Below are 10,929 nucleotides of genomic sequence, written 5' to 3'. Positions count from 1 at the left end.
TAGATGAAATAATGGATATTTTCTAGCTGAAATCGTGGATATTTTCTATCTGAAATCATGACTATATCTAGGTGAAATCATGAGTAATATCCAGGTGAAATCATGGTTATTTTCTAGGTGAAATAATGATTATTTTTCCAGGTGAAATCATAGCCATTTTCTAGGTGAAATAATGATTATTTTTCCAGGTGAAATCATGGTTACTTTCCAGGTGAAATCATAGTTATTTTCTAGGTGAAATAATTATTATTTTCCAGGTGAAATCACGGCAATTTTCAGGTGAAATCACGACTATTTTGCCCATGCCTGAGCCAAAAATGTTACAAAAGTGGTTTAAGGTTTTCCCTTGTCACCAAGCAGAAGCCACCAGACTGAACTTCTGTCATTAAATCCTCATTAAAATTCAGGCAAGCTCATTAAGGTGCTGCACTGGAACTGCAGCTCATGTGTGGAGCACAGCCCAAGAACAGATTGGATTTTCCAGCTGGAAAACAATTGGATTTTCTTGCTCAGTTCATGGTTTTGGGGTGATCCTGCCCAAAAAAAAAAAAAACCAAACAAAAAAAACAAAAACAAAAACAAAAACAAACAAACAAACAAAAAAAACCCAAAAAACAAAACAAAACAAAAAAAAAAAAAACTTGGAAAGAGAAATATTTTCTTCCCATATTCCACAAAATTTTTTGGCAGCATCACTGACAAATCCCCAGCCAGGGGGACCTTCAGTGCTCCATTTTTTTGGCTGATTTGAGGATTTTCTCTCACTCTGCCCCAGCCCTGGCATCACTGCACACACTCAGCTGCTGCTCTCCTGAGTTTTATTCCACTTTTACACAGTCAGCAAAATTTCCAGCCTGCTGGGAAGTGCACACTCCATCCACTTCCACCCCAATTCCTAAATCCAGTGACCAGCACAGTGAATTCCATGTGATTTCCATTTCCCTCTCATCCACAGAGTCATGAGCAGGGCTCCAGAAATTCATGAATATTTCCCCTGCTTGGCAGGGAGCAGATTTTTCTTTCAGATGAAGCCTGACAAGGAGCTCTAATGTTTTTAATTAAGGTGCTGGTCGTGAGTTATTGTGGAAGTTCAGGCTGGACTAAACCTGGGGCTGTTTAATTCATCAGCAATAAAAGTCACAGGGTGCAGAGACTAAAATCATGACCTGAAACAGGTGCCCAACTTGCTGAGGGTGAGACAGGCACAGAGACCCAAGAAAAGCCTCCTACAGGCACTAAAATAATAAATAATAAAATAAATAATCTCTTTTATGGGCTCAGGCACTGATGGAGCCTGTGGTTGTCTCCAGGAAAAAATCCCCAGGAAATCAGGGATGTGATTTCTCTGTAGTCAGGGCTTGCTGTTGTTCCTGGGACTTTGATTTTTTTTTTCCCTGGCATCAGGAATCAGACCCACTGTTAGTGGTCACTGTGCTGTCCCACCTGACAAGTTAAAAATTACTTGGAATAATATTTTTGTGGGAAGCTGAAAGCTGATGGACATGTTCAAGTTATTGAATTCCCTCTCTGGTAATTGCTTTGCCTGTTTTTTTTCTTTCCCATTCTTTTTTTTCTGAAGTGTGTTTATTGTCTCCACAAACAATGTCTCTTAAACTAAATTTTGATGGTTGTGATTCTGAGGCCTCCTGAATCAGAAATTCAATGGTAAAAATAAAACTGCAAAGTGTAGCCCCAAAGAATCTTGATTTTGTTATTATTATCATTATTATCATTATCCCTCCTTGTCATTTTCTGTTAGGGTTGTAATTTCCTAATTGATTCTTCCTTCACACTGAGAGAGAGAAAAAAAAAATAAATCTTGAGAGTCCTGGCTCTGTTTCTGCCCAATTTAAATAAAAGTGACCCTCTCCCAAGGGTCCAGGCTGGGGAGCAGCACACAGGGAGGGAGCCCTGCAGTTATTCAGGGATGGAAATCCCTGGGGGTGGCAGCTGCATGTGACCAAAGGGGCTGGAATTTACTCCCAGTTCTTGTCTTCAGTCTGGAAATAAATCCAGCTCTGTCCCCAGCAGTTCCCTCAGTGCTATCCCTGGAAATTCTAAACCCTGCTGTGCATCCAGTTGCTAAATTTGAGGGAAAGGCTCCTCTTTCAGCCTGGATTTTAGAGAGATTTTAGTGGATTCAAACCTGAACCCACTGGTACCTTATGTGCTGTTCCAAATAATAATAACAATAATAATAATACTGATGTTAGGCTTTATAATAATAACTGTAATGCTTTAATAACCTCCTGTCTGACAGCACAGGCCCCAGGCATGGATCACAACCTGCCTGACAAATGAAAATAAACCAATATCTAGGACTCCACTCACATGGAAAATCTGACGTTGACTTTCTGACTCCTTTGTCAGTGAAATAAAGAAAACCCTCCAGTTCTTACAGTTTTGCCATCAAAGTGCAAATAAGGAGCTTTACACATGCCTGGACATGGTGGGCTGAGGAATTGCTGTAGTATTTATTCTAATCACCATTTTAGCACTCACAAACACATTTTTAGAGCATCCATAACCTCATGGGGGTGATGAATGATTCATGTGCTGGGGCATGAGTGATTCTTCCTGTTCAACAATATGTATGTGAATGTTGGGGGGGGTGTTTCTATTTTTGAGGGCTGTTAAATTAGCAAGTTCTTTATAATTGTGGCTTTTCAGAGCCGGGTGACTAAAATTCACCTCCCAGATTTGTGTGGGGATGTCTCAAGGAGAGCAGAGGGGCTGGAGGTGTCCTGTCCCCTCTCTGGGGTGGGGATAGAGCTGGAACTAAAAGGTGTTCAGAGAAAACAGATCAAATGTTGGGCATCTAATTCCAGCCTCCAGTAATCCCAGAGATAATCACAATTTTCTCAGCTGTCATATAAATATGTAAAAGCTTGAAATAAGCAGATACAAAGGGGCTGGGGGTCAGAAAGTGCTTGTTGCAGGGAATCTTAATTTGCTGGAGCTCCAGATTGCCTGAGATATCAAAATAGGATGGGGTTTGGACAAGTAATTTGCAAGGTGCCATATTTTAGGTAATAGCTCAAAGTTCTCTGCTGGAGTGTGTCAGCTGCAGCATTCAGGGGAGCTGATTGAAAAACCTGAGCTGCTGCTGGAGGGTTCATTTCTCTCCCTGAAGCTGCAGATTGCACCGAGAACTCTCAATGGTGCTGATTTTTGCTGATCCACCCCCCAGCACTGGCACTTGGCAGCCTGGGGCAGCCAGCACCATCAGATATTTGTATTTATCTATATTTATTTATTTGTGTTTATCAGAGGGTGCTTGCAGGCCCTGGGACAGCTCACAGAGAAATTGGGGATGAATGAAAGGAGCTACAAGTGCAAGAGGATGGCCAGCACAGAGGGTTTCTGTCACTCAGCTTGCTCTGTGATTTCCTCTCCCCAGGCAGCTCTGTGGGTTTATTTATTTATCTGAAATGGGAAGTGTGGCCATCCCTGAGCTGGGCCAGCCCTGCAGGGCTCTGTTCTCACAGCTTTTATTGCTCCTTGCAGTCTCTCCCTCTCTCCAGAACACATAAGGCTGCATTTACATTTTCTGAATGGACTAATCATGGCTCTCTGCTTTGATAAAGAAAGTGCAGCCTCCCACATAACCACATGGAAACCAACAGGGAAGAGTAAACCAGAAATAAACCCATTCTGGGGGGTTGAGAGAAAAATACCCACCAGGATAATTGGGAGGGATGTACAGAGAAGCAGCAACTGAACACATAGTCACATCTTCAAAAAAAAAAAAAAAAAAAAAAAAATTGCAAAGCTAAAAATACCCAGGTGAAGGACAGCGAGAGAAAACATGATTGAAGCAGAACAATTGGGAGAGGAGTTAATAGTTATTAGCAATCACTTCAGATTGAATATAGGTTGGTTTTGTAACAGCACCAGGGATGATGCATCTGACAGGACTTAAACAATTGCCTCCCCCTTCCCCAGAGGATCTCAGGCAGCACCCTGGCACTCCCTGCTCAGTCTCCTGCTCCTCAGAGCTGCTGAAAGTTTCTGTTTGTAAAAGACAGCAAAGTTTGATCCCAGACAAAGCTTTCCAAACCTACACTCCAAGCTTCATGCATTTTAACCTTCATCCCACTGTATTTTCTCTTGTAACCTTAAAAAAAAATAACCCTGGGAGGCAAAAGTTCCACCAGCATCTTTTTATTATCCAGTTTTGCCTTTGCCTGGGCAGGAGTGTGGGAATGGAGCAATGTTTATGATGTTTCTGCAAACACTCCCCCATCACCCAACTGTTTGCTGTGCCAGCCTGGTTTCTGTGCATTGATTAACAATCTGTGGACTCCTTTCCCTTGGAACTGCAATTCCCCAGTGCCCACAGCATTTGGGAGGGTTTTGCATCCTGTGCAGGAGGTTTCACAGCTCAGTGTGGTCGTGTTCTCTGTCCTGCACCTCCTGGCACTGGAATGTCAGCTCTGGGCATGTGGGAAATCCAAAACCCAGCCCCAGATTTCCTCTGTGTTCACAAGGAATTTGTGCACAGAGGGTGAAATTGGAAAGGAGTTATCCTGATAGGATTGTGAGGGGTGTGAGCCAAATCCATCCTGCTCAGAACTGGAGAGCTACAAAACCTTGAAGATCAGTGTTTTTCAAAGGGGTTTTTTTGGCTCTTTTTTAAGAGAAATTGTGTCTGGTAATTGTTACAGGATGAACCTTGGTGGGTCCCTCCAAGCTCAGGGTGTTCCGTGGTTCCATCAGCTTGGCTTGCAACTCCAGAGCTGACTTAGCCAGAGGATGGGAGGGTGGAGATGTGCAGATTTAGAGTGAAGGATGGTTTGAGGAGAAGAACACTCAGGGAATGGCACTTTCTGTGCCAGGCCTGTGCCACAGAGGGGGAGCAGCTCTGTCACAGCTCCTCCCTGCTCTGGGCTGCTCAGGGAGGTTCTGCTGCTGCCCCAGCTGCATTTCCAGCCCTGCTGAGAGCCCTGCCCGGTGCTGGAGCAGGCAGGGCGAGGGGAGCAGCCCCAGGCACATCCAGAAGTGCCATTAAGGCAGAGCTGAGTGCCAGTGCCAGGCAGGAGTCTGGTCTCCAGCAGATGGAGTGCACTCTGTGTCCTGCTGCCTGGCACAGGGCAGGCAGGGGTCACACTGTGCCTCTGCTGGCACCAGCGTGGGGACAAAGAAATCCACTCAAACCAATCCATCCAAATCACTCCATACAAACAATCCATCCAAATCACTCCATACAAAATAATCAATTCAAATCAATCCATACAAACCAATCCATACAAACCAATCCATCCAAATCACTCCATACAAATCAGTCCATCCAAATCAGTCCATACAAAAAATCATCCATTCAAATCAATCCATACAAACCAATCCATACAAACCAATCCATCCAAATCAGTCCATACAAATAATCAATTCAAATCAGTCCATCAAACCAATCCATCCAAATCAGTCCATACAAATAATCAATTCAAATCAATCCATACAAACCAATCCATCCAAATCAGTCCATACAAACAATCCATACAAATCAGTCCATACAAAATAATCAATTCAAATCAATCCATACAAACCAATCCATACAAATCAGTCCATACAAATCAATCCATCCAAACCAATCAATATAAACCAATCCATACAAATAATCAATTCAAATCAATCCATACAAATCAGTCCATCCAAACCAATCCACTCAAATCACTCCATCCAAGTCAATCCATCCAAATCAGTCCATACAAATAATCAATTCAAATCAATCCATACAAACCAATCCACTCAAACCAATCCATCCAAATCACTCCATACAAACAATCCATCCAAATCAGTCCATACAAATAATAAATTCAAATCAATCCATCCAAACCAATCCATACAAATCAATCCATCCAAATCAGTCCACTCAAACCAATCCAATCCATCCAAATCAATCCATCCAAGTCAGTCCAAACAAATAATCAATTCAAATCAATCCATACAAATCAGTCCATCCAAACCGATCCCTATAAACCAATCCATCCAAATAATCAATCCATCCAAACCAATCCATACAAACCAATCTATACAAATCAGTCCATACAAATAATCAATTCAAATCAATCCATCCAAATCAATCCATCCAAACCAATCCATCCAAATAATCAATCCATCCAAACCAATCCATCCAATCTATACAAATCAGTCCATACAAATAATCAATTCAAATCAATCCATACAAATCAATCCATCCAAACCAATCCATACAAATAATCAATCCATACAAACCAATCTGTACAAATAAATCAGTCCATCCAAATCAATCCATCCAAATCAGTCCCTATAAACCAATCCATACAAATCAATCCATCCAAATCAATCAATCAATCAATCAATCAATCACCCCACAGCCATGCAGGTTCAGGGTGATTTGGGGCCAGGATGGGCACAGGGGGCACTTTGTGCCCACCTACCCCATCCAAACCCTGCCCAAGCCTTCCCTGCAGGGTGGCAGTGACACAGGGCAGAATGTCACAGGGAAGGGGCTCTTTAAAACCACCTAAAATACACCCACAGTGACATTTTTGGGGTCACGAGCTTCTCTCCAAAGCCTAGAACTCGCACATTTTCTTTTCTAGTGTGACAGTGACCCTCTCCTCCCCACACAGTGTGTGTGTGCCCGTGGAAGTTAGGTGGAAATGTGGAAAGCACGGCAGATTTTACACAGCAGTTCATAAATCAGTAGAAAATGCTTTTACAAAAGAAGTAAGGAAGGAGGGCTTAAATGTAATAAAATTTCTGCAGAATAGAAAAGAAGTTAAAGGAGGGGAATAACTAAAACTACAGCGGTCTTTACTTGATGGAGTCAGAAATATTGCCAAGAGATTGGGGTTTTTTTCTAGATTACTACAAGCAATTACTTCAAAAGAGACAAAAACCAGGGTTGTGAGCTCTTAATACACTGTGTGTGTAAAGAACAATAATTCCATGAAACCCTGAGCACGCAGGAAACCCAACCCACGCTGTTTTGCATGTGTAACCTCTCTGACCAGCTCTATTATAAACCTGGTTATTTATAAAACAACCCAAGCTGTTTTCCTTTTCAACTTGGAGCTCCACTCGAGGAGCAGTGATTCATTCTCCACATGCTGGAGACTCTGCAGTTCCATGCCTGGCATGTGGGGAAGTCGGGATGAGAGAGAGACTTGAGAATTACCGGGTGGGGATGTGTTATCTTGTGTAGAAACAACCCACAGACAACAACTTGGACCAAAAATACTCCAGCCCTGAGCAGGACCCATGCTGGGGTTTGATTCCCTGCCCTAAAGCCACACTTTCCACTGGTTTCAAAAAGCTGGATGGAACTTAGAACTGATGGGGCAATGGGGAAAAAAAAATAAGATTGAGACAAAGGTGACTGTAAACCTCACACAAAATGTGCTTGCAGCATTCAGAGGAGAATTTTGAGAGGTTTCCTTCCAGGGGTTCTTCAGGAAAGGGTGGCAGATCCTCTGTTCTCCACTGGGGAAGGTTGTTCTACATCAGGACTGGTGCTGAGCACTAAGTCTGAAAGGATTTCCAGTTCTGCCTTACCAGAGGTAAAAAAATGAGTGTGGTAAGAGAAGAAAAAAGAGTGTTTTCCCTCAAATAATTTGACTGAATGATCTTGTTCCTTGGGGAGCTGGAATGTACCTACATTACATCCTCTCCACATCCTCCTCCACTTCTCCCTGTCACTCTCTCCATTGTGTCTGTGTGAGAGCAGCGTTAAACATCAAACTTCTAGAAACGAGCCGAGCTTCTTAGCAGCTCCAAATGCCTCTTTAGCATACAATAACAATTGTTTGTTGCTTTGCAGTGAGTGGTTTAGATGGAGAAACGAGACAGCCTGAATTTCAGATTGAAAACCCGCTCTCACCGCTTCCCGTGAAAGGGAACAGCTTAATGGATCTTTCTCGTGTAGTGACAAATATTTTCCTTTTTCTCCTGTCTTTATTTACATCTCTAGGCGGTGGTGATCACAGCAGCCACTGATGTCTGTGCTCCCTCACCGGGATATTCACAATATTTCTATTTCTGGAAGAAAAGCACAACACAAATCTCTTACCTTCAAGCCATATGAGTCCCTCGAGCAGAGGTGCGAGTACTTTGTGCCATTTGTATCCAAAACACCACAACTCTCCACCGTGGCTTTCCCCAAGCTCTCCCAGGCTTTCAGGCGGACTTTTTGGTAATCAGCGTTCACGCACAGGCAGAGGAGCAAAAAGAAAGAGAATCACCTGCGTGAGCCTCGCCAGCTGGGAGCGGCGCAGGTGGAACTGGTCGTGGTTAAACCGGGGACTGCTGGAAGTTCAGGGGCTCGGGCAGCGGCGGAGCTCCGGTCCCGGGGCCAGGGAATTCTCTGTCCATCTCCTTCAGCACCGCGCCGGCTGCCGAGGCAGCAGCTCCGTCTCCGTTTCCCGGAGCCCAGGCTTGGCTAGCGGCCGAGCAGAGCCGCCCCTTCCTCCCACGGACACATCCCAACAACCTGTTTCCACTCCGGCTCCCCTGGCCGGCCGCGGGATGCGAATTCCCGCAGCGCTTCCCTCCCCGCCTCGCCCGCCGCTGCCGCTGCTGCGGGGAGGGGAGGGGAGGGGAGGAGAGGAGAGGGGAGGGGGCCAAGTTTCCTCCCCCGAATCCCACGGACTCACCCCGGCGGGGATGGGGATGGGGGCGGCTCCAGCCCCGGGGATGCGGGACCGGCACCGGGGCAGCGGCGGGCGGAGGGGCCGGGGGGGCTGGAGGGGCTCAGCCGCTCCCGGAGCGGCCCCGGAGAGAGGAGCGAGGTGGGTTCCCACCCCCAGGAACCCCTCGGGGGGGAGCAGCCCTTCCCTGAGAGCTGCCCTGCCCCGGACAGGCACTCCCAGGTGAGAGCCGGGATGCTCGGGCAGGGATGCTCGGACAGGAAATCTCGGTCAGGGATGTTCAGTCAGGGATGTTCGGGCAGGGATGTTCAGGCAGGAATTCTCGGGTAGGGATGTTCGGGCAGGGATACTCAGGCAGGAATTCTCGGTCAGGGATGTTCGGGCAGGAATTCTCGGTCAGGGATGTTCGGTCAGGGATGTTCGGGCAGGAATTCTCGGTCAGGGATGCTCGGACAGGAATTCTCGGTTAGGGATGTTCAGTCAGGGATGCTCGGACAGGAATTCTCGGGCAGGGATGCTCGGGCAAGATTGTTCTGCCAGGGATGCTCGGCCGGGGTTTCTCGGTCAGGGATGCTCAGACAGGAATTATCGGTCAGGAATGCTCGGGCTGGGATGCTCGGTCAGGATTGCTCTGCCAGGGATGCTCAGGAAGGAATTACCGGTCAGGAATGCTCGGTCAGGATTGCTCTGCCAGGGATGCTCAGGAAGGAATTATCGGTCAGGGATGCTCAGACAGAAATTATCTGCCAGGGATGCTCGGGCAGGGTTTCTCTGCCAGGGATGCTCGGGCAGGGTTTCTCTGCCAGGGATGCTCGGGAAGGATTGCTCCGCCAGGGATGCTCAGTCAGGAATGCTCAGGAAGGAATTACCGGTCAGGAATGCTCAGGCAGGGATGTTCGGTCAGGATTGCTCAGGAAGGAATTATCGGTCAGGGATGCTCTGCCAGGGATGCTCCGCGCACTCCTGGAGCGCTGGCACCCTCCGCGCCCCAAGGTCAGCGCTGTCCCCGCGTGTGCACAGCTGCTGGCACGGCAGGGGAAGCAGCGAGCGGCCCCAGCACCCAGCAGGGATCTCTGTGCGAGGAAAGGGCTGGAGGAGTTATCGCCGCTGTTAACAGCTCGTAAACCTCCGGTGAGCGGGAGCAGGGCACCGCATCCTTCCCGGCCCCAGCACGCCCTGGGGATTTGCTAAAAACCCGCTGAAATTCTCAGCGGTGCTCCTTGTTTAAACACTCCCTGCGCTGCTAAAGAGATCGCTTTGCAATTCAAATACCCAGAGAAACCATTTCCTGAAAGTGTGGCTGCTGTTGCAATATTTTAATATCTTCTTATAGTTTAATATCCCTAACACCAGCTCACTTCCAGAGCATTAGCAGTCCCTAATCTGAAGGGTGTTTCCTAAGAAAGCTCCTATTTTTTTTTTTTTTTTCCCCAGTAATGGCTCAAAACCTTTTCTGAATGTATTTTTCACATTACCAAACAGCCCAAGACAGGGAGAGAACAGGGTGAACCCCATCTCTGTACTGAGGCTTTAAAGAAATTCAGTTTCTGGGGGGATTTCTCCAAAGGAGTGGATCTCAAATGCTGCTCTCAACCTCTCTGGATGGTGGAACCCTAAGTCTCCTGGGATGTTGCATTTCTGAATTGCTGTGTGCACACTCTTGACTTTCTGAGTCATCCTCAGTCCTAAAGCCAGACTGAATTCTCTTGAACTTTCCAAGTCTTAGTGCAACAATTTCCTTTTTATCTGATTTATGTGAGTTTTGCAATGCCAAGGGAGCCAAATGAGCTTAGCACAGAACAATTATTTCTTCAGGAAAGCAGGACAGCAAAAGCTCTCATACACTTTGCTTGCTTCAAAATAAATACATTTATTTAATGGATGGACAAGACTTCCTTGAGATGTTTACACTTTCTCTGAGGCCAAGAAGAACCTGTCCTCTCCTTGACTCCTTGGGCTTCCAGTTGTATCACAAGAATATTTTCTATCCGGCCATCCATAAGGAAATCAACTCCAATCTGAGTCAGGAAAAGAGCAATTTAATAACTGAGAACTGAGTGAGGTGTTTAATGGACGAGCTCTGAGTCTCACTGACTCTTTGCCATCTGCCTCAGCCTTCTGATTTACAGCGTTTAACTGCTTGTAGAACTCATCTCTCTGTGGGTTTTTTTCAGTCCTACTAAAGAAAAAAAGCATTTATTCTTTCCCCTGGAAAACGATGGATTAAAATAATGGCTGGTCTGATGGGGGATGTGCCACAAATCACATCAGCCTTTGCCAGAAATGCACCTTGTCTCCG

At 46.0% G+C, this 10,929-nt stretch overlaps 1 protein-coding gene across 3 annotated transcripts in view; it reads right to left on the bottom strand.

Moving 5' to 3' along the window:
* DRD2 (dopamine receptor D2) overlaps positions 1-9,629 on the bottom strand; it is a 30,575-nt gene extending 20,946 nt beyond the window's left edge. The window contains exons 1-2 of one of the 3 annotated variants that reach the window (XM_056509642.1): positions 9,500-9,629; positions 8,054-8,169 (exon numbers count right to left, since the gene is read on the bottom strand). The gene's annotated coding sequence lies outside the window, so the exon portion shown is untranslated. Of the gene's footprint in view, positions 1-8,053; positions 8,553-9,499 lie in introns of those variants that run through there. The other 2 variants (XM_056509643.1, XM_056509641.1) reach the window with 2 other exon arrangements.
* Between the last annotated feature and the right edge of the window lie 1,300 nt (positions 9,630-10,929).

This window comes from Oenanthe melanoleuca, chromosome 24 (genome assembly GCF_029582105.1).
Source record: "Oenanthe melanoleuca isolate GR-GAL-2019-014 chromosome 24, OMel1.0, whole genome shotgun sequence".
Classification (NCBI taxonomy): domain Eukaryota; kingdom Metazoa; phylum Chordata; class Aves; order Passeriformes; family Muscicapidae; genus Oenanthe; species Oenanthe melanoleuca.
Note: the sequence above shows the minus strand (reverse complement) of the source record. Positions and strands in the feature narration are given on the sequence as shown.